The sequence below is a fragment of the Prenolepis imparis genome, unplaced genomic scaffold (genome assembly GCF_030444845.1).
Source record: "Prenolepis imparis isolate NDT839.2.m4 unplaced genomic scaffold, iyPreImpa1.0 SCAF_2, whole genome shotgun sequence".
Classification (NCBI taxonomy): Eukaryota; Metazoa; Arthropoda; class Insecta; order Hymenoptera; family Formicidae; genus Prenolepis; species Prenolepis imparis.
Window position 1 is genome coordinate 1,524,836 of NW_028141160.1, and position 24,531 is coordinate 1,549,366.

At 35.8% G+C, this 24,531-nt stretch overlaps 2 pseudogenes; both read right to left on the reverse strand.

Annotated features, from left to right (window-relative positions):
* The window catches only part of LOC145948870 (ATP-dependent DNA helicase PIF1-like), a 29,618-nt pseudogene extending 27,759 nt beyond the window's left edge, over nt 1–1,859 (reverse strand).
* Nucleotides 1,860–9,110: 7,251 nt separating this feature from the next.
* On the reverse strand, nt 9,111–20,377 carry LOC145948871 (putative fatty acyl-CoA reductase CG8306; annotated as a pseudogene).
* Nucleotides 20,378–24,531: the final 4,154 nt, after the last annotated feature.

Genomic DNA, 24,531 nt, shown 5'->3' on the forward strand with positions numbered 1-24,531 from the left:
CGGGTGTCCTATGTTCGGCGGGTGTCCTGTGTACGTCGACTTCTACGCGATGTACGTTTCCGCGCTCTATAGTTTCGCGTAGGCGACCAATTTCGCGGTCCACAGCACCCACGGATACGTCCGCTGCACCATTTGGTGGAGTGTGCATCACCGACATGTTATCTTCGTTAGAGTCAAAATCGCTACTATCGTACGTAGTTGACCATCCGCTTTTCTGTGACGCGTTGCTAGGGGTTTTGCTTGCGCGTATTTTAATTTCTTTTATATTTTCGTTATTACCGTCTGTTCGCGTCTTTAGTATACTTTCGTCAAAACTATCGAAGGGGAACTCGCGTTTAACAATGTTCGCGGGTAATTCGTTTTCGCTTTCGCTTGAATATTCGTTCTCTAATTTTCTACGAACTCGCTCGAGTCTTTCTACAGTTAAGGGTAACGCTTGAATCGCTCGTTTGGCTGAGTCGCTATGTAGCCAAGATTTGTTCGCTATCGGTTTCGGGGATGTCTTGTTCCCTTCCGACATTCACGCAGAAATATTATAAGGATCGGACTTACAGTATTACGGTTCGCATCGTTACGCTCTTTATCGCTTGGTACGGCTTGGCTGCTGCTACTGCAACTCGATCGCTCGTGGGCTGATAACGGCTGGCGGCTCGGTGCTCGTGCTTGACACGGCAGGTCGTCGCTCCGTGATGACGCGTTGTCCGTGAGATTGTCGCAGGTCGGCGTTGTCCTTGGGACGTTGGCGATCCTACTCGGTTCTCAGCTGCTTGCTTATCGCTCTTCGTATTGCTTGCGTTGTCTGTCCTTCACTTTCACTGCACTGTGACTTCTGCTTATTTCCGTCAGCTGTTTTTCTAACTGACGTGCCTGCTTCCACACGTTGTGTATGTGTGTATTGCGGGTCTTAATTTTTAGTATGCTGCTTTCTGTATTGTCCGTCGATTATTTCGACGTGCCTGATTTTTCTAATACTTTTGTATTGTTTTCAGGTCTTCAGGTTCCTGCTGGTCCTGGCGGTCCGTCGGCGCAATCCCACCGCTGCCACCAATTTTGTTGTGTGCCTCGAACAAGGCACTGGGGTTGCGCCGAATTAAGGATGAGGATCCTCGGGTCGACCGGGACGTCGTAGGGAGTTAAGAGGATTATTCTCTTTGGTTTTTCCTTTAAATATATTTTTATTTCGGATTGAATATGGTTTCACTTTATTTCTCGTCCTTTCTTTAAATATATATTCGCGTAACATTCGATGAGCGTATATTCGTATTCCTCTCAATAATTCAGGTCTTTGTTAGTGAGTCTCGTTCTGATGTTCCGGTTTCTTATTAGCGACCACGTCTTGATGTTTAGGAATTGTATTCGAGACTGCCTTCGCGGGCGGGCTCTCCGTCCTATATCCTCTTTATTTCTTGGATTTCTTTCGGGAAAGGTCCTTGGAAACAGGTCTCTGATTGGTTAGTAATATTCACGCGTTTTTGTTCTAACTGCAAGCGAAGCAGGTTGAAGTCGCAGGTCTTCGCTTGCATCTCGCGGTTTCCGGTGCTTCGCGCGTGTCTCGCTGCGTTAGCGTTTTCACGCGACGAGCGTTTGTCGAGAGCGCTCTTTTATAAGCAAAAATGTTTTACAGTATTCTATAAAGATATTCAGTAAATTCTAATTTCTAATAACTACTGGTTATAGTTCGGGCTATAACACCTCAAATTTAACACTTACTCTTCCAATTTCATATTCTAAACCTGATGGTAAAAGAAGTTTAACCTTTTCTACGTAATCAGTACATGTATCTTGTACAATTGAAATTACTTTAGCAATTGTGTACCGTTTACAAGATCTAAACTAGCATCGATATTACGTCGAATCATAACTTTTGCTGCAATTTTAATTTTAATTTGTTTTGAAAGTCCAACTGTTTTAGAATTATCATCATCATTATTTGACAATACTTTTAATGTTTTCTTTCTTAAATATGGAACACAGTCAATCGTGTCTTCTTAATATTATTTCTATATATAATATATTATATAATATATAATATTATTATATATTATTTTAAATATTTATAAATAATATTTATAAATTATATATAAATAATATTTATAAATATTTATAAATAATAATATAAATTATTTTAAATAATATTTTTTTTTATTATATAATATAAAATATTATATAATAAAAAAAAAATATTATTTAAAATAATATTATTTATATATTTATTTATTTATTTATTTATTTATTTTCTTTTTAATAATATTATTTATTATAACATATTATTTTAATTTATATAACATAATATTATTCTTAAATGTAATTAGCAAATTAACGCTTTAATCAGTTGATTTCTGTCAAAAAATAAAAATTAAATTTCAAAGTAATATGTTATAAAAATTGAAACAGTAATATGTTGTAAATAATATGTGATAATACTTTATCCACCACGCTGCACATCTCGCGCGAGACTGACCGCAAGACTCTGAGCAGCGGTATCGCCAAGCGCACCCCACACGTCCGCCACGCTGCGCGTCTCGCGCGAGACTGATTTTTCGATTGCGAGACTGACGATCAGTGATCAGTCTCGCGCGAGACGTGCAACGTGTTGGATGTGTATAGACGCGGGAGTCTAATGGAAGTGCAAATATCTTGATCTAAAGATTCTTGTAGAAATTTCTATTTTTTTTGTTCTCTCTGTTAAAGATTTGTATAATGAATTTTTATGCATTGCATAATTAATTTAATATATTTTTATGCATGCATTGCAATCACCGCTTAAAAAAATATATATTAATTAATTATGCAATGTATAAAAAGTTTGTATTTAAATCGTTAACAGAAAGTGTGAACAAAAAAATAAAGTTTTCTACAAGAATTTTTTGATAATCGAAATAATCACAACATCGAGACTAATTACGATTTTATTAACGAAAAGATTTATTAATATTTTTTGATAGAAATTAGCTACTTTAATTCGGTTAATATTTTTGACAGTTATCAGTATTATAACATATTATTTACAACATATTACTATTTTAATTTTTATGACATATTATTACTTTGAAATTTAATTAGCAAATTAACGCTTTAGTAATATTTTTTTACAGAAATCAGCTGCTTAAAGCGTCAATTTGCTAATTAAATTTTAAAATAATAATATGTTTTAAATAATATGTTATGGTACTTTAAACTCGATTAATATTTTCTGACAGTTATCAGCTGATTCTGTCAAAAAATATTATTTTTTTAGAAATATTCTATTTAGAAATATTATTCTAATATCATTTTATCGATAAAAGAAGATCCAGAATATGGGTCTATGTCGCCGCGGACCCTATGCGGCGCATTTTTATATTATGTTTATTAAATAAAAGAATGTGTACGCTTTAATATTTTAAGGCAAGTCAAAAATTCATCACTTTTATATTTCGATAGTACATTGTTTGCAGAAAATTTTTGTATCGAGCATTTTACTGCGCAGAAAATCTTTCTGTGAAGCCCTTTTCTTATTCTATCTATTCATCAGATCATGATCTGTGTAATATCTCCTAATAAAATCATAGCTAAAAAGGAAAAAATTTGTTGACATCTCCGAAATTTGACCAAAATCGCAAATATTTCTTTCGATCGTTTTTTACAGATTATTTATTGAGCTAACAAATGTACAAATACTCTACACAGATACGTCAGTGCATTTTTCATGAATAAATGATTAATGATTACTACAATGTGTCTGAATCACTACATACATTACTACTTATCACTTGCAAGCAAGTGAAACATTATTCATTTATTTCAAAAATTAATAATATAAAAAAAATAATATTATTTCTATATATAATATATTAATTATTTATTATAATTTATGTGTATAAGTTCTGTTTGTGTAAAATAACTTTTATGTGTATCAATATACAGGGTGTAACTAAACAAACGTATACGAAGCACACCATCAGGTGCAGGACAACAAACTAAATCAAAAAGTCCTGAGCCATTTTTTTATCTGAGCTTTATTTTTTACGCTATAAATTGTTAAAGTTTGCCAATCAGCGCGTGGCTACAACGGAAGGCAGCGTAGGCGCCGCCTACTAGGTGGGGAGCGCGGGATCGGAGAGTAGCGAGACAAAGTGGGGCGAAGCGAATGTAGCATGTCTCTGCTCTTTTTTGTACGTTTTGCGTAGCTCTTAAAATTTGATTATTCTCGATACTCTCGGCAGTGTGGAATATTTAAGTTTTCCATCTCGTTAGCTGTCTCCATATTTGTGTTTAGAAATACTTTTTCTTTGAAGAGAAAGGTCACATGAGTTGTAGTCCGGAGATCGAGCAGGCCACGGACTAGTACTGAATCCTTCCCATCCTTGAGGAAAATTTTTATCGAAGTAATGGCGGATGATACTTTTGAATAAGATTCATTAAAATTATTATAATATTAAAAGTGGTTCCGATAATTGGACTTAAATATTAAATTTATTTTAAGCGCAAAGTATGTTTTTATTTTTAACATATTTAACAAAAAAAAAACTTTCTTGAGGTATGAAAACATTATAATACATATGTATGTAGTAATGACTACTTTTATTAAGATTTTTAGTCTTGATGTGTGAACATGATATAAAAATTAAACCCTGAGAGTAGAATACAGTATTGAAACTGAGATAGCGATTTTCACAATTTCGATAGATTCTATTAAACTACGCAATAAAATAATAATTATAAACATTTTTATAATAATAAAATAAAAATAAATAATAATATAAATTATAATAAAATTAAACATATTTATAATAATAAAATAAAAAGTAAATAATAATATAAATATAATAATAAAATAAATATAAAGATTTGAAAATAAATATTTAATTTATAATAAATATAAATTTATAATAAAAAATAAATTTATAATAAAAATAAATATTTTCATAATAAAAATAATTTTTATGTGTTAACAAAATAATTATTTAACTAAAATTAAAGAAATTGTTCGAAATGAGTTCCTCCCACTTCGATACATATTTCTGCTCTTTTTTGTACGTCTTGCGTAGCTTTTTGTATATGATGATTTTCAATTCTTTGAACAGTGTGGAACACTAATTCTTCCATTTCTGCGGTTTCAATGTTGTTATTTAAAAACACTTTTTCTTTAATCGCTCCCCAAAGATAAAAATCACATGGGTTGAAGTCCGGAGATCGAGCAGGCCACGGAGTTATTGAACCTTTTCCAAACCATCCTTGTGGAAAATTTTCATTAAGATAACGGCGAATGATACCTTTGAATAAGATTCATTGATATTAATACTAAAAGTGATTTAATAGATAATTAGACTTAAATAACTTTTAAGTGCAAAGTGTATGTTTTTACTTTTAACATATTTAATAAAATTTTCTTTATGAAAACAAATTATACACAATACACATGTATGTAATAAATACTGTTATTAAAATTTTTAGTGTTGATGAAGCACGATATAAAAATTAACCTTTAAGGACTATAATATTGAATCTGAGATAGCAATCCTAACTAATTTTGATAGATTCTTCTAAACTGTATGCAATAAACATTTTTATAGTAAAAATGTCTTACGTGCAGAATGGGCAGGTGCGCCATCATGCATGAATATCATAGCTCGTCTATTTAATGCTACATCTTCCAAATTATTCTCTGCCGGCATTAATAAATCTGGCAGATCATTTCGCAAGAAATTGAGATATTCTTGAGCATTTAAACGTTCTGGTAGTATAAAAGGTCCAATCTAAGCTCAATTAATAAAGTTATATTAATAATAGGAACAATATTAGTAACAAAACAGTAGTATAATTAACGATTACAAATTAGAATTCTATAAAAATAATGTTTATTGTATTGATTATAAATAAAAAAGATATGTCAAATCGAGAGAGACATTAAGGGCCAGTTTTTCAATAATAGTTTAAACTTATTGTTAGATCGAAGTTTAAACTTTGCGCAGAACACATGTGCACATAGTTTCAACTTCGATCTAATTTTAAACTATTATTGAATAACCGGCCTTAAGAGAGATATTAACAAATAAGTTCCATTGAAAAAAAAAGATTAAAAAGAACTGAATAAAAATAATTTTAATTCGATTAATTTAAATTTTAATTAAATTATAATCTTAAAATACTTACGATTTGATCTCCCAGCAATCCACACCAAACATTTACGGAATATCGGTATTGAAAAGAACTTGACCTAGTGAGAAATGGATTTCCATGGCTCCAGTAATGATAATTGTGGGTATTAAACATTCCGTTTCTCGTAAATGTACATTCATCAGTATACAAAATCCGATTTCCGTAATTATGTCTCAAATTCATTTGATTTAAATAATATTCAGCAAAATTCACACGAAATGGATAATCTCGTGGAAGTAAATGTTGTACTTTTGTATAGTGATACGGGTGCTGCTCATTTTCTTTAAACACTCATATGCGATATATCAAACTGACGAGCAACAGATTGTACTTAATGTGGGATCATTGCAAAAGACAGCCATAACAGCATTTTCCATCACAAGATTGCGTATTTGACGTGGACGACCTCCGTTTCTATTATTCGGTAAAACATTGCCAGTTTCTCGTAGTCGTCGAACAGCACCAGCTATTACATTTGGACTTGGATGATGTCGATTCGGGTATAAATTAGCATATTGCACTGCGGCAGGTGCAGCCTGTTCTCCGTTTATAAAATACAAACGAATCATTTCGTAATAATCTTGTGCGTAATAAACGGGCATGATGAGGATTATTAAATGGTCTGTCACTTATAAAAGATCGTTCACTTATAAAAGCATAACAATGAATAAATGAAATGATCAGAAGATTTTGTTTATAAGAACCTTCGCGCTTGTGCTTTGTTTTCATACATACAATACATAAAGATGAACATACATACATACGTATGAAAACAAAGCACTAGCGAAGATTCTTTATAAATAACAAAAATATTAAAGAAAGAAAAAATATAAATCTGATCTTTTTTTTTGAACATTTCAACTATTCGTTGTTACGCCTTTATAAGACTATTTAATAATCTCATGCTCGTTTATTATACATAAGATTATTGCGATATGATTCGTTTATATTTTACAAGTAGAGAACAGGCTGCACCTGCGCTCTCTCTCTCTCTCTCTCTCTCTCTCTCTGCAGTAGAAAATGTTAATTTATATCCGAATTGACATCATCCAAATTTGAACGTAATAGTTGATGCTGTTCGACGACTACGAGAAACTGGTAGCGTTTTACCGAATAATAGAGATGGAGGTACCATCTTGTGATGGAAGATGCTATTATAATTGTCTTCCGCACTAATCCCACATTAAATACAAGATCTATTGCTCGTCAGTTTGGTATATCGTATATGATTTTACTGAATGCTTAAAGAAAATGAGCTGCATTCGTATTATTATACAAAAGTACAACATTTAGTTTCACGATATTATCAGCCTCGCGTGATTTTCGCTGAATATTATTTAAATCTAGTAAAAACCAAATTATAGAAGTCGGATTTTGTATGTCGATAAATGTACATTTACAAGAAACATTTTAGGAATGTTTAATATCCACATTCTCTTATCATTATCATTACTGCAGCCATCTGGAAATCTATTTCTTACTCGAGAGAGATCTTTTCAACATCGAATTCCGTAAATATTTGGTATGGATTGCCGAGAAATCAAATCGTAAGTAGGTATTTTAAACTGAAATAAAATTAAAATTTAATTGTAATTTAAATTAATTAAATTGAAACTATTTTTATTGTTTCCTTTTTAATCATTTCTCTAATGTAACTTTTTTTATTATCTTTCGTCTGTCTATCGATTTGAATTATTTTTTTATTTAATCAATGCAATAAACATTTTCTTTCTAGAAAAATAATGTGTAATCGTTATATTACTGTTTACTTTTATTACTAGTATTGTTCCTATTGAATTATTTTTCCTATTGATATAAACTTATTGACAGGACTTAGATCGAACTTTTTATATTATCACGCTTGAACTCTCAAAAGTAGTCTCGATTTCTTATAAAATGATCTGCCAGATTTGTTAGTTCCGGCAGAGAATAATTTAGAAGAGGTAACATTAAATAGATGAGCTACGATATTCATGCACGATGACGCACTTGCCCATATATCCTAATATATCTTTACTCTTATTTTATTATTATTATATTTATATTATTATTTTTTTCTATTATTATAAAAATGTTTATAATTATTATAATATTTTATTGCGTAGTTTAATATAATAGAATCTATCGAAATTGTGAAGATCGCTATCTCAGTTTCAATACTGTATTTTACTCTCAGGGCTTAATTTTTATATAATGTTCACACATCAAGACTAAAAATCTTAATAAAAGTAGTCATTACTACATACATATGTATTATAATGTTTTCATACATCAAGAAAGTTTTTTTTTTGTTAAATATGTTAAAAATAAAATCATACTTTGCGCTTAAAATAAATTTAATATTTAAGTCCAATTATCGGAACTTTTAATATTAATTTCAATGAATCTTATTCAAAAGTATCATCCGACATTACTTCGATAAAAATTTTCCTCAAGGATGGGTAGGATTCAGTACTAGTCCGTGGCCTGCTCGATCTCCGGACTACAACTCATGTGACCTTTCTCTCTCTTCAAAGAAAAAGTATTTCTAAACACAAATATGGAGACAGCTAACGAGATGGAAAAATTAAATATTCCACACTGCCGAGAGTATCGAGAATAATCAAATTTTAAGATCTATGCAAAACGTACAAAAAAGAGCAGAGACATGCTACATTCGCTTCGCCCTACTTTGTCTCGCTACTCTCCGATCCCGCGCTCCCCACCCAGTAGGCGGCGCCTACGCTGCCTTCCGTTGTAGCCACGCGCTGATTGGCAAACTTTAACAATTTATAGCATTAAAAATAAAGCTCAGATAAAAAAATGGCTCAGGACTTTTCGATTTAGTTTGTTGTCCTGCACCTGATGGTGTGCTTCGTATACGTTTGTTTAGTTACACCCTGTATACATAGTGTGCTTTTTTTGCCCTTCTGGGGAGCGTAGAAAAATCATTCTCATTTTTGGGACACACTATGTATATTATTCTATGTTTACTCGATAAAAATGATTATATTTAAATATTGCTTATATTTGATTAACGAGTAAAATGTTATTGGTACAACTAAACCAGTTCTTGTCCATATGTTGTAGTAAATAAAACTTTAACCAACCACCAGATCAAACCTAACAAAGCAGCTTGCAAACCCAAATGAGCAATCATTAATCTGGAATATATATAAAGTACATCAATAATAATAAATAATTACAAATTAATAATTGTTAATTGCTTAAGAAATATGTTCTTACGACGATTTGCTTACATTTTATCCTTAGAACGTGCTTTCGGTAAAGATTTCGGCGACTCATTATGAAGGTATATTCTGACTCCTTATATTAAATTTATAAAATAATCTTTCCAGATCAATGGCTTAATGTCTAATGTAAATAATTTTTGATCGTCTGGAGACAGTGATTCATGCAATTGCAGCAGACGTGGATTATTAAATTTCCATTCTTGGAAAATAAATTTCTCAAGCCGTCCTAATGATTTGCTAACATTTGTACGTAAACGAACCAAACTGAAAAAAATAGTAAACATTATGATTAATTTAAAAAGAATTTTATAAGATATATTTTATATGAAATATTACTCCTAAAAAGAAAAAAAGAAAAAAAACTTACATTGGACGACCTCCACATAATCGTGTAATTGTATCCAAAATATAAGGGGGAATAAAATGAACAAAGATGATCGAAATTTTAAACAAGAAAAGCGATGGTAAAAATTTGAGATGCGAATACCAAACAGCACTTCGTAATGGATACTTGTGTAAATATTTGTTAATTTCCTTTTCCACATTGTTCCATCGGAAAGCATTGCATGTACTAGATGTACAGTGATATATCTTTAATCCTTGTATAAGCTAAGTTAGTTAATTTGATTTGTATTTCGCGCCGTACACGATACGAGTTGTTCGCGTCCGCATGGCGCTCGTTGGACATTAACGGATGGCGCTAGCGGAGACTTCCGTGCGCGTCCACGAGGCGAGACGGCCATTAACATAGAGACTCCCTCAAGACGCGGTCAACACCACGCGCGTTGTACTAGTAAAGAACGAATAAAGTGTATAAGTGATCAGATCTCCCTGTTGTGAATTTATTAAAGATAATCGAGAGAATCACAGAATTCTCGACCACGCAGCTTTCGAGCCAGAATAACCGCGAGCAAGTGTGGAGGACGGCAAAGTCCAGCGTACAAATACGCTACAATACATTGGTCCTTCGAGCCGGATATTCCTTTACATCCTCAAAAAGGGGAATCTGAGCACATCATCGAAAACATTCGACAGTTCCTCATCAGAGGATCGACGAGCACGCCAGTGTTTGTATCGAAGCACTGTCGTCGAAAACTTCGACGGCCTCCTCGCCAGGGGATTCCCGGGCACGCTGGTGTTCACATCGAACACGTCGCCGAGGGCATTTGACGACCCACACTCATCAGAGGATCGCCGAGAACGTCAGTGTTCGCATCAAGGAGTTGTCGCCGAAAGCACTCGACGACACCCATCGTCAGAGGATCTCCGAGCGAACGCACCAGGGTCAACACCAGGAAGCCTACGAGGACATACGGCGTTCCTCCCTCTCTCTTATCATCAGAGGATTACCGACCGAGCCTTTCAGCGCCCGCGCTAGGATATTATCATTAGGGCATTTCCCGCCCATTACATTCAGGTAAGGGTGACTATCCACAGTTGTTGCCAATCAAACCTCGCGTATAATTCAGACGATATTCATACAGTATGTCGAACGAACAAAACGCGGTGGCGCTCAAGAGAAGGCGCACGTCCATTAAAGCGTCGTGCACACGAATTAAGACATATGTAGATTCAATACAGTCAGTAACACCCACAGTCATAGCTCAGCTTGAAGAACGTAAATTAAAACTAAACGAATATTGGTCGGAATACAGTGATGTGCAGTCGCAGATTGAAGTAATAGACGAAAACGAGAGTAATGACAGCGCGGTATTTGAGGAGGCATTTTATAACCTGTCAGCCAGAATTCGCGAAATACTACATCCAGCGTCGTTAACACGTAACATAGTTTCTTCGCCATCATCTTCGCGCGCGTCCGATCAATCTCAAACTCAGCTTAACGTACGACTGCCTAAATTAAACCTGCCATCGTTTTCTGGCAAGTACGATGAATGGTTTCCGTTTTTCGATTCCTTCAATTCTATAATACATTCAAACGTAGCATTCAGTATAATATTTAAAAATTGCAGTATTTAAAGGCTTCTGTGTCAGGTGATGCTAGTAAAGTAATCAGCTCATTAGAAATAGCTGATATCAATTATGAAGTTGCATGGAATCTTCTCAAGGAACATTATGAAAACAAACGCATCATTGTTCACACTCATATCAAGGCTATGATGGAATTACCAACGATGGTCAAGGAGAATTCCAGTGAGCTGAGACAAATTACTGATGGAGCGATCAAGCACATACAGGCTCTTCAAGCTTTGAGACGTCCTACCTCACAATGGGACGACTTACTCACATACATTTTGAGCTCAAAATTGGACGCGCTCACTCTACGAGAATGGCAGTCCTCGTTAATCGGCACGGATCCGCCCACATTCAAGCAGTTTACTGAGTTTATCACGCGTCGTTGTCAAATGCTCGAGGCCTCGGGCAAGGCCATTGAAGTCGCCTCAAGGAGTCACAGCAAGCATTCGCAGCCCAACTCTAAGCGTCAATCGGCCTGTGTTGCAACAGTCAAGGCCAAATGCAACTATTGCAGCGGAGATCATCCTATATATTATTGTAAGGATTTTTTAGCATTATCGACGTCGCAAAGAATCGCCGAGGTTCGCAAACGTAAGATATGCAACAACTGTCTACGTTCTCCGACCCATTCACCAAACAAATGTACATCGAGTGGTTGCAGGGTCTGCAAGGAAAGGCACAATACATTACTACACACAGGCGCGGACACCACGGAGGCTAACAGCGTTTCGGGTTCCGGACAAAATGTGAAAACAGAAAAACCACCGACGACAGTAGTTGCCCAGGCTTCAAATCATACTACTGGAAATCTCGTCATACTATCCACGGCCATCATCGATGTAGTAAATGGAGACGGGTCCCTAACTCCATGCCGCGCGCTTTTAGATTGCGGCGCTCAAGCAAATTTTATATCAAGGGAGTGCATGAACATTCTCGGATTAAAACCGCTACAGCGCAAGGTATCGATTAGAGGTATAAACGATGCAGTCGTGGAATTGTCACAAGTAGTCATAATAACGCTGAAATCGCGCACAAGCGCATATTCCGCCACCATTGAGTGTGTTGTTTCAGGTCAAGTCACGGGTAAGAGCCCAGCATTCTCCACGAAAAAGGATGCTTATTTAATGCCACGAAACATCAAGTTGGCAGACCCGCAATTCAATGTATCGTCAAGGGTCGACATGCTCATTGGAGCGGAAATATTTTGAGACCTGCTGTGCGTAGGACAAATCAAGGCCACTAATGATCATCCTACATTGCAGAAAACACGTCTAGGATGGATCCTGGCGGGACGCATCGCTAATAATCAAAAAATAGTCCAAGGGCTACATACATTTCACGCCGCTGTCATCTGCGATCCGCTGCATGAACAAATAGCTCGTTTTTGGCAGCTTGAGGACGTTGTCACAACAACTAATCGTACAGCCGAGGAAACTTCATGCGAAGAGCACTTCTTGGAAAATGTATCTCAAACCTCCCAGGGTAGATACGTCGTCAAACTTCCAGTTAAGGAATCAATAATTTCAAAGCTTGGAGAATCAAAGCAAATAGCTCTAAAACGCTTACAAGGAATGGAAAGGCGATTTATTCGGAATCCTGACTTAAGGAATCAATACAATCAATTCATGGCGGAATATTTAAAATTAGGGCACATGAAGAAAGTGGACACATCGCACGAAGAAAGCAAGAGATCATTCTATCTACCCCATCATTCAAAACCTCAGATTCATCATCAAAGATACGCGTCGTATTCGACGCATCGTGCAAAAGCAGCTCAGGAACGTCTTTAAATCAAGCCCTAAAGGTCGGACCAGTCATTCAAGAGAATTTAGTATCTATCATGATGCGCTTCCGTACATTTGCCTACGTTCTAGTCGCTGACGTAATAAAAATGTACCGGCAAGTTTTGGTACATTCTTCGCAAACCTGCTTACAGAGGATATTATGGCGCAGCGATCCTAAAGGAGAAGTCGAAACTTACGAGCTACTTACGCTCACATATGGCACAGCTTCAGCTTCATATTTCGCAACAAGATGCCTCAAACATTTAGCCGAACAATACTCTTTAAGCTATCCAGTGGGATCACTACATGTTCAACGCGATTTCTACGTTGATGATTTGCTTACAGGTGCCGACACGGTACAAGAAGCATGCGAAATACGCGACGAATGCATTCGGCTACTGAAACTAGGGTCATTCGAGCTGAGCAAATGGGCGTCAAACTGTCCCGAGCTAGTAGACCAAGTAGACGAGGTAGAAAACGAATCAATTATCATCAAGGATGGATCAAGCTCACGCGTCTTAGGCATGCAATGGAACCGAAACCTGGACACATTTCATTTTGCATACGATCCAGACGTGGTCTGCGGCACTATAAACAAGAGGACTATATTATCAGAAGTTTCAAGACTATTCGACCCCTTAGGCCTTCTAGGGCCGGCCGTCGTTATAGCCAAGCTCATCTTACAAGATCTTTGGCAGTCCAATCTCGACTGGGACGAATCCGTACCACAAGAGATGCACAGGTTCAGATCACAGCTGCCCGAGCTGAATCAACTGGCAATCTCCAGAAGAGTCAGATTTAGTGCAGATCCTCAAGACATTCAAATACATGGATTTTGTGACGCCAATCAACGAGCCTACGGAGCCTGCGTATACATTCGAACCAAGATCGGCCCCTGCGAATACCGTACTGAACTACTCAGCTCAAAATCACGAATAGCTCCTTTGAAGGCGGTCTCATTGCCGCGATTGGAGTTATCGGCGGCATTATTGCTAACTCGACTGATGTTGAAGGTCAGAGCAGCCATAAACACAACGAACATTCCAATATACATGTGGTCAGATTCAACGATAACCCTCAACTGGATATCTTCACCCTCCCGCAAGTGGGCTACGTTCGTTGCTAATCGAGTGGGTGAAATTCAGAGATCAACCCAGCCGGGCGATTGGCATCACGTGCCTTCTGCCAAAAATCCGGCAGACATGCTGTCTCGGGGAGTCGAGCCACACGATTTAATCACCGCAAGCATGTGGTGGCATGGTTCCGACTTCTTGGAATTAACTCTATGCAAGACAATACAAGCAAGCTCCTTCCCAGAAGAGTACAAGGCATTGAGCAGCGGTAGATCCATCAGTCCAACTAGCAAGATTCTCTCATTATCTACGTTTCTGGACAATCACGGCCTAATCAGAGTAGGAGGCAGGCTAAATAACTCAGATTTACCTTTCAGTGCCTGTCATCAAATTCTTCTGCCGCGGGATCACGAAATAACTAAGCGAATCATAACGCAGGAGCACGTACGAAGTATGCACGCGGGAACTCAAGCAACTATGGCAGCAGTCAGACAACAGTTTTGGCCTTTATCATTACGATCATCGACGCGAAAGGTCATTCAAAAATGCGTAAGGTGTTTCAGATGCAAACCTTCTTTGTCCGAGGCCATTATGGCACCGTTGCCTCCAGGCCGAGTCAAAATTTCGAGACCATTTACACATTGCGGAGTCGATTACGCCGGTCCGGTAATTATCCGAGAAGGAAAACGACGAAACGCGCGAAATCACAAGGCATATATCGCGATCTTTGTCTGCTTCGCCACCAAGGCAGCTCACATTGAGTTAGTCAGTGATTTAACTTCGGACTCATTTATAGCCGCGTTAAAGCGTTTTGTCTCGCGGAAGGGCAAGCCATCACATATGTATTCCGACAACGGGACCACGTTCGTGGGTGCCCAAAATCAGATCAAAGAATTTTACGAATTTATTCACGACAAACAAATACAAGAAAACGTAAGGCAATTCTTGTGCGATCAGGATACCTCATGGTTCTTCATTCCCCCCAACGCTCCCCACTTTGGTGGTTTGTGGGAGGCGGCCGTAAAATCCGCAAAACATTACATGAATAGAATAATCGGGAGGGCTCATTTAACCTTCGAAGAACTATCTACAGTTCTGTGCGAAATAGAAGCAATATTAAATTCGCGTCCGATTACTGCATTGAGCGAGGATCCAAATGATTTGAATTATTTAAGCCCGGGACATTTTCTGATTGGCACAATAATGAATAGTCTCCCTTGTCACGACTTAAAAGACGTGAATGAAAATCGGCTATTACGATGGCAGAGAATAGAACAGTTAAGGCAGCATTTTTGGTCGCGATGGAGTTGCGAATACCTCCACTCGCTACAGTCACGATCTAAATGGAAGGTTAATAAAGGTACTCAATTAGAAACATATCAACTCGTACTCGTAAAACATCAGGATTTGCCTCCATTATGTTGGTCGTTAGGCCGAGTCTTAGAAGTGCACACCGGAAACGATGGTGTTGGGCGAACAGCTACAATTAAAACTGCCAAGGGTCAATTAGTGAGGCCATTGTCAAAGCTTGCGATTTTACCCGTGGAAGTTGCGCCAGAACCCTAGTTTAAGTTAATATAGTGAGTACCTATCAGTTCGCGTTTAGTCATATAAGTTTTTCTCATATTAAGCTGTATTTAAGTGCATTTTATTTATAATCAACGGTGCCAGCACATGTTTAGTTATTGGCACTAAGTTGAAAGTAGACCCTTTCAAAGGGGGCGGCGTTGTATAAGCTAAGTTAGTTAATTTGATTTGTATTTCGCGCCGTACACGATACGAGTTGTTCGCGTCCGCATGGCGCTCGTTGGACATTAACCGGATGGCGCTAGCGGAGACTTCCGTGCGCGTCCACGAGGCGAGACGGCCATTAACATAGAGACTCCCTCAAGACGCGATCAACACCACGCGCGTTGTACTAGTAAAGAACGAATAAAGTGTATAAGTGATCAGATCTCCTTGTTGTGAATTTATTAAAGATAACCGAGAGAATCACAGAATTCTCGACCACGCAGCTTTCGAGCCAGAATAACCGCGAGCAAGTGTGGAGGACGGCAAAGTCCAGCGTACAAATACGCTACAATACAATTCTTTGTCACTAAAAGCATACATTATTTCAGAAAACTCAAATATTAGCATTAATGAAAACATACTATATTTTCATAAAATAAAAATGCATAAAATTTTTTGTCTAAAATTACCTGTCCCGATCGACACTATAAGCTGCGACAATAAGGCTGTTCACTACTATATCTACTGGTATGTAATCGTAAACAAGATTTTCCGCAACTGGCAATCTTCTCACAACACCTTTATTGGCACCCATTATAAAACCCGGCGGTCCATTTTTTGATATTGTCCATCCTGGAATTAGCTCTTTCCATGCTCCTATTACTAAATATATGAAATTAAGTTTAAAATTATCATATCAATAATAACAATATACATGTCGGATAAGCAAGCATAAACTTACTCATTGAAGGACGCACAATAGTTGCTGGAAGTCCTCCATTTGTTACTTCATGTTCGGCCAAATGTTTAGTGAATGTATAAGGATTTGCATGACCTTTTAATATTTCTGATGTCTTTGCATTTAAAGCAGCAACGTCCAACGTATTAACCAGTTTCAGAACTGAATTCACATCTGCAGATGCAGGATATAGTATTTCATCCACATCGTGCACCATTGCATTAACATATGCTCTGGAGACATGCACCAGCACCTAAACAAATGTCAAATGTCAAAAGCTAATTAAAATATTGAAATAAATTTATTTAAGGAATGCATAAATACAGTTCTTTTTTTACCAAATGTCTCTTTATTTAATGTACATATTGTTTTACCTTGACATTTTTAATTTTCCGGCAGAGTTCAACGACTCTACGAGTTCCTAACAAATTAATGTTTGTCGTACTCTTCAGATCAGCTTCAAAGTCTAATTTAGTGGCTGACAAGTGAAAGACAATTTGTACTGTGTTTATCAGGGTTGTTCAATCTTGCGAAAACAGTCCTAAATTTTCTTCACCAACATCTCCGCCAATTGCAATCAGTTTCTTAAATAAATCAAATTGCTTCTCCTCTTTAAGTCTATTAAAGACCTGCACAAAGAAGAACGTTACATGAATATTATATTAAAATATATATTATATATAAAAATATATATATATGTTAAAATATATATATACATATATATAAGTAATAAATATATTATATATATAATTAAATCATTTGTTACAATTTAATTCATAAAATAAAATGCATATTATTTAACTTTCCTCTTTACGTTATTTATTGTATATTATTAGCTTTTATTCAATACCTTATTTGATATCAACAATTACATACTTATAAAGAAATAATAGGATGGTAGTATGACAAGAAAGCAATTTATATTTCTTTTATAACTATCACTCTATTATTTCTTCATAAGTACATATATAATTATTGATATAAAATAAGAAAATGAATGAAAGCAAATAATATATAATAATAAATAATATAAAGAGAATAGCTCATAGCATTCGTAATAGTGCTATAAATATAAAATTCTTTATTATTATTTACCTACATTAAAACTGAACCTATGTGTCAAATCAAAACTGTCAAAACTGATAACCTAACGACATCATTCATGGAGCGACATCAACGCTGTCTTGCAATGAATGCTCGAAGTGTACATTTTCTGGTACATGCGCATTGAGAAGGTCGACGACGACGACCAAACTTGATCAATTTTTTATAAAAAGTAAACTTTACATTATAATATCTCCGTTTATAAAGCACATAGAGAATAAATAAAGGCACTTTTATTATATAATTTAAACTCAATCTATCGATTGAGCGTAGTAAGAACTCGATCGCTTCAGCCGTTATTGCGTATCAGAAATATGTGATACTCTCAACTGTCCGACTCGCGTATAATACACACGGCATGCCTCGCAATCGCTACGCTTATTAAACTTGGCGCGAGACACTACCGTGTCTCTTGATCATCAATTATGTCTTGCACAAGGAATACAGTTAGTTGTAATCAAAGTACTTTATAGTAAAAAATAATTTAGAAGAAATTGAAGACGAAGAACCTGTTAAACTACCCGACTGAATACAGATGACTGTGAGAACTCTGACTGTGACGACGAAGACGATGACGATGAAAATAATGAAGTTTTACAAATAGGACAAGACATGTCTATTGATTCTCAATTTAATTCTTTAAAAAATGTACAATTAAGTTCTCTAATAGCAAAGATACGTAAAGTAGTTAAAATATTTCGAAAATCACCAACGAAAAACTACGATATATTACAAAAACATGTAAAAGAAGAATTCGATAAAGAATGTTCGTTAATATTAGACTCTAAAACTCGTTGGAATAGTTTATTAAATATGTTAGAACGTTTTTCAATTATTCAAAATTGTGTTACAAAAAGTCTCATAGATTTGAAATTAAATTACCTTTACCGATAATGAACTTACATTGCTCTCTAATACAATATTAGCGTTACAACCGATAAAAGTTGCTGTAGAAATACTATGTTCTCAAAATGTTAATTTGTATATCGATGATGTTACATTAAAATTTATGCTTGATGTATTAATAAATCAAAACACGTTTTTAAGTAATGAACTTAAAAATGCTTTGATAGATTGTATAAAGAAGAACGACGAACTTCTTATTCCGATGTTTTGCAATATCTTTATGGTTATGATCTCAAAAATTCGAATGATGAAGATTACGGAATTTTTAATAAAACTAGCAAATCTGTAATAATAAAGATAATCGTGGAATTAATTGAACGCATTTATAATAAAAACGAAACAGAAAATACTACTGAATTATCAGAGATTAATGATATCGATCTCGAAGATTCTGTGAGTTTAATGTCAATTCCATCAACATCAACGTTATCAGTTAAAGAAAAACTTTAATTCCTAATAAAAAAGAAAACTGAAGTATCCCATGAAGAACCAATTCTAATGTAAAAGAAAACTAAAAATCTAAAAAAGATCGTCGAAAAAGAATTGACGTATTTTCAAGAAGAAAAAATAAGAGGAAAATATACACAAATGGTATATGATTTCCTACTGACCAAGTCGACCAACAAGTGTCGAATCTGAGAGGGCCTTTTCCGCGGCTGGATTAATTTGTACAAAAATCCGGTCACAATTAGGAGACCAAAAAGTCTCAATAAATTATATTTTTTATGTGGATATTTTTTTTTAAACTGATAAATAAAAAAAATTTTTTATTTTTACACTTTTAGTTTTTAAAATAAAATATAAATTAAGAATTAAATTGGCTATAAGAGCCGTACGCGGATTTCGGTGCATTGATTCCAACAAAATTTAATTTTTCGTTGGAATTAAATACTTGTGCACGGGGCACGAATTTTTGCTTGGTACGCTGCCAAGACTTTTTCGGAATAATCTCAATTCAAGATTTTTAATTCCGATAATCTCTCTCGCCCCTCTGACGCCCCTCTAAAGAAATGTAGGCTAGAAAAATATTGGTCCGAAAGTCGCTGAATCGGGAATCGAACTCGAGTCTTTCGCTTGCCCCGTGCACAAGTATTTAATTCCAACGAAAAATTAAATTTCGTTGGAATCAACGCACCGAAATCCGCGTACGGCTCTTATAGCCAATTTAATTCTTAATTTATATTTAATATAGAAGAGCCTTTAAATTCTTAGTGTTTAAAATAAAAGTTTTTGGTTTACTAATTATATTTCATGTTTATTATATTTATGTTTAAAATACAAATTTATTTGCATATTATTTGTATTCCTTCATTATTATGTTTATATAAATTGTAATAATAATAACGATAAATTATGTTTTTTGCGCACTTATTTAGAAAAAATGATAAATAAAATATGTTATGTTTTTAAATTAAAAGCATTGTTTTTCATTTACTTGATTATATTTTATGTTATATTTATATTTAGAATAAAATTTAGAATAGAATTTTTATATTTAATATTAATATTTACTGTTTTTTATTTTTAGTGTTAGTAACATTTTAAAAATAAAAAATATCAGTAAATTACCGATAAACCGGTATCGATTGAAAATTTTACCGAATTATCGGTAATTGAAAAAATCAATAAATTTGCAATCCCTATGCAGTACTGCCTTTATACCAAATCCTTAGTAGAAAAAACATTACTCATCTTATAGAAGAGAAATACGCACTCTTATCAAGTATGATGAAAACACAACGTTCAGAAGTAAAGTATTTATCTTTAACTACTGATATTTGGACTGAAACTTTAAATACGAAAAGTTTTCTGGGCTTAACACTTCTTAGTAGGAGAGTAGCATAAAGCTGTTACAATTGGCGTTGTTGAGTTGACGGAAAGACATCAATCCAAATATTTGAAAAATTGGCTATTAAATTTAATAGATGAATGGAATATACACATTGCAAATATTATAGTGGTTGTGTTGTGACCGGACCGACAGTGCAAACGTTACGCATGCAGAGCTTACCAGGCCATCAGGCTGCAGTGCTTTCGTCTTTGCTACAGTCGCCAGGTATTTTTTCCTATACAAATACCAAGGTGGGTTGCTGCTGCGTGAACTCTCGCGTTGGATCCGTGTTGAAAATGTGATGCAGTTTCTCCGCTCTCCCGTCACCTTATCACCACGCTAATCTCTTCTTTTTCTGTTGCAGGTCATCGAGGGAACTCGTCGCCACGGACATAGAACTAGGACTCGTCGTGGGATATTACCAAGGATCCGGATCTCAGGGTAAGTAACGTTTCAACAGTCTCTTGTCACAACAACGATTTAATATTGTTCACTTTTTCTTTTTTTTTATGTTTTAGCGTTTCTTACACAGAATTGCGATCACTGTTTCGCTCGCGTTATTGCTCGCTTCGTTCGCGATACTATTATTTTCGAATCGCTCCTTGCATCACATGTGTTAACAATTATTTCGGGGAAAAGATTATCGCGTGAACGAGTTACTATTGTCCGAATTCCGCACTCGTGATCTCGTCGTTCTGCTTTGTCTCAAAACTACCACGAACTCGTTTTTTCGTTCTTACGTTCACCCTTCAAGGGTTCTACCACGGACTGGTTTTCTTGCAATCGGCGCTTATATACCCCGGCTCTCCACCGTGTGTGCGTCGGCCAATCCCCGACGTTTCCCACACCGTCGCTCTCCGGGCCTATAGCGCTTATCGCCCCGCCGCTGTTCCGCTGGCCAATCAGCGCATTCGGTCGTTCGCCGCTCTACTGCCCGCGTTGCGGTCTCCTCGCGTTAATAATTAATTATTAATTTATAATAAACCCGCGGATGTTCGTGTTTTGCGCGTATTCGCGGTTCATTAGTATCTCTCGCGTCGTTCTCGCAATAAAACCTAATGCTAACAATATTTACATATATACATTAATACGTAAAGTCGCGCTTTCCGTATTTCGTTTTAACCTTCGCGTCTGAACTCGTGCATATTATTGCGATAAACTAAAAATCTAACGCGCGCTCTCGCGATTATCCTCGCTCTCGCGTTTACTACTATCAAACTAAAATTGTTTAATAAATTAACTTTCCGCTCGGGTTTATCTTTTATTTTACGAATTAAATGAGATTCAATTAGCCGTCTCGCTTGCCTAATTGATTCACCCATGCATATCACGAATCGCAATAATATTAGTGCGTCGCGATCGATTCGCTTATTGGAATGCTTTAGTTTAACTCGCCTAATGCTCCCGCGCCTGTCTCTGTTTACCTCTCTCGCGATTTAACTTCATCAGTATTTCTCTTAATTATCTTAATATACTTAATTGTTAATTATTCTTGTGCAAATGGCTTTTGCTTTCTTAAAAACTTAAAATAAATGTATTCCAATTATTTTCAAATAATAAATTAAAATTAAAATTAATTCACTGTAATCATACTGTCACTTCGAGATTAATCTCTTAAATTATAATTTAAAATCAACGTGAGACAGCTGTTTGGGATGCCGCAGACGCATTCCAATTGTCGCGCTCGTATTCTAATTAATTTTTTAATATTTTTACTTATTATAATTTTTATAACTTTTTCTTTTTTAATTAATCCTCTTAATCAAATATGTTTTTGTTTAGCGTGCTCTGTAGAGTGTATTTCAATATCGACTTTAAACTAAATTTCACTTGTGTGTTAGCTCAACTAGAATTCTTAAATAAATGAAAGTTCGCATGTCAACGTGTTTTCATAACCCAAACAAACGTAATTTAAATATATAACTGCAGTCCTTAATGACTTGCGAGTATTGCTAACTAAAAATTGTATCTTTAACAAAATTAAAGTTCTTATTATTCATATACACTTCTACAGACGCGTATTTTGTAACTCTGTAACTAATTATTAAATATCTTTATTTTTAATTATAACATTTTACTAACTAATAACTTTTTTGTATTTTTCAATTTTACGTGACTCTATATATACCGCGTTATTACTTAGCCTAAAATAGATGAATATCAACTTTTATAACATACTTAAAACTACTATTTACATTATCTGTTGCAGATCAATCCAGACTCCTCCGTCGCTGTCCTTGGGTGGAATCCGGCGTCGTCTCGAGCGTGCCAGCAACCCCAGTCGATGGTCTTTTCTCGGGAACATCTACTGCCGGTTGCAGTGTCAGATAATGGTATTAACATAAAAATGGCCATATTGATGATTTTGGTATAGACAAGCATTTACCATGTTTTGCACATATCTTAAACTTAGTTCTGGCAAGAGTTATTGAAGAAGATAGCATTGTAAAAGGTTTCTGTACAAAAATAAAAGCTATTGTTACATATTTTAAAAAGTCAGTCATTGCTGCAGACCAATTACGATTTCATTTGGACTTAAAGTTAATCCAAAGTGTCGAAACACGGTGGAATTTCACATACAATATGCTAGAGTTTATAGAATTGTCGGAAAAAATTAGCTACATCATTTTACAGTGTCCTACAACTCCTCCGATGCTGACTGCTTTGGAGTTACAATCGGCCAAAGAATTGGGGTAACGGACGGATACTTCTCTGCAATCCCAGTAGAGAACAGATCCGCTTCAGGACTAGCGACTCTGCCCACGTAAGCTCTTGGTTACTCTCCTTCTCCTGCTACTGAAGGGAATCAAGTTCTTAACCCACTCCCATCCGCCCACCTATTAACCCTATCCACGTCCTATCCTTAGGAGTAAACCTATTCAAAAATCCTAGAGGAAAGCAACGGGAAACTACCTCTAGTATCTTTCCCAAGAGAACTACATGGATTGTCTCATGGTAAAAAACGTCCGGAGTATAAATATTCCTCCATTCGGATCTCCGGGGAAGAATGCTATGGGGAGATCTGGAGGTTCTCGAAACTCACAAGCGGGGCGAGCGAGGCTATCTCTGCGCAAAAGGATTGCAATCGCCATTTGGAACGTTCAAGGTCTTAAGCTACATCCTGGCAAACTAGACATCATAGAATGAGAAGTCAAAAACATTAAGAGCATCAATATAATCGGTCTATGTGAGACACACTGGAGAAGCAATGGACACTTCACCTCGAAAAATGGAAACATCATATATTTCACTAGAGTATCAACATCAGTAGAGGACGGACGTATTTTTGTTTTGCTCTATCTATTTTTCGATCTTTACCTGTCTCGTTTTCAACCGTTGGACCTATATCATTTTGTGATAATTCGGTTGTTTGTTTTTAATACACGGAAAATTTATACCTCATATATTGCAATCTCTAACTGCATATAGTCTGCATTAATTATGGACGGAAAAAAAACTTGCAAGGGCTGTGGCACGGTAGTTGTCAAGCCTGTTGTGTGTGAAAATTGTAATATGACCTCCCACCCCTCCTGTGAATACGTGAGGAATTCGCTAATTTTCGTGAAGAGCTGAGAGAGCTTTATCGGGCCGATATGGACAAGATTAAGGATGATCTGCAGTGCCTATCCATCAGGATTGATCAGCTTGAAAACTCGTTGGTCAAATCTACTCCTTCGGTCTCCCCTCCTCCTTTAGAGGAGGATATCATTGAGGAACTAGATAAAAGGAAAAGAAGATCGACAAATCTTATATTTTTCAATATGGATGAATCGAAGGGTGAAGGCGGTATGGACGTGGATCTCGTCAGAAACATAATTCAGAAGATCACACCGGACAGGGTTCCTGATATTAGAGTTATAAGGCAGGGTAGAAAACGTCAAGGTCACTCAAGACCCTTGCGAGTCTCTCTGCCTAATAAACTGGATGTCCTGACAATTCTACGAAATAAATCACATTATTCCGGTCCCGTGAAAATTGCACGAGATCAAACATTAAAACAGAGAATGCACTTCAA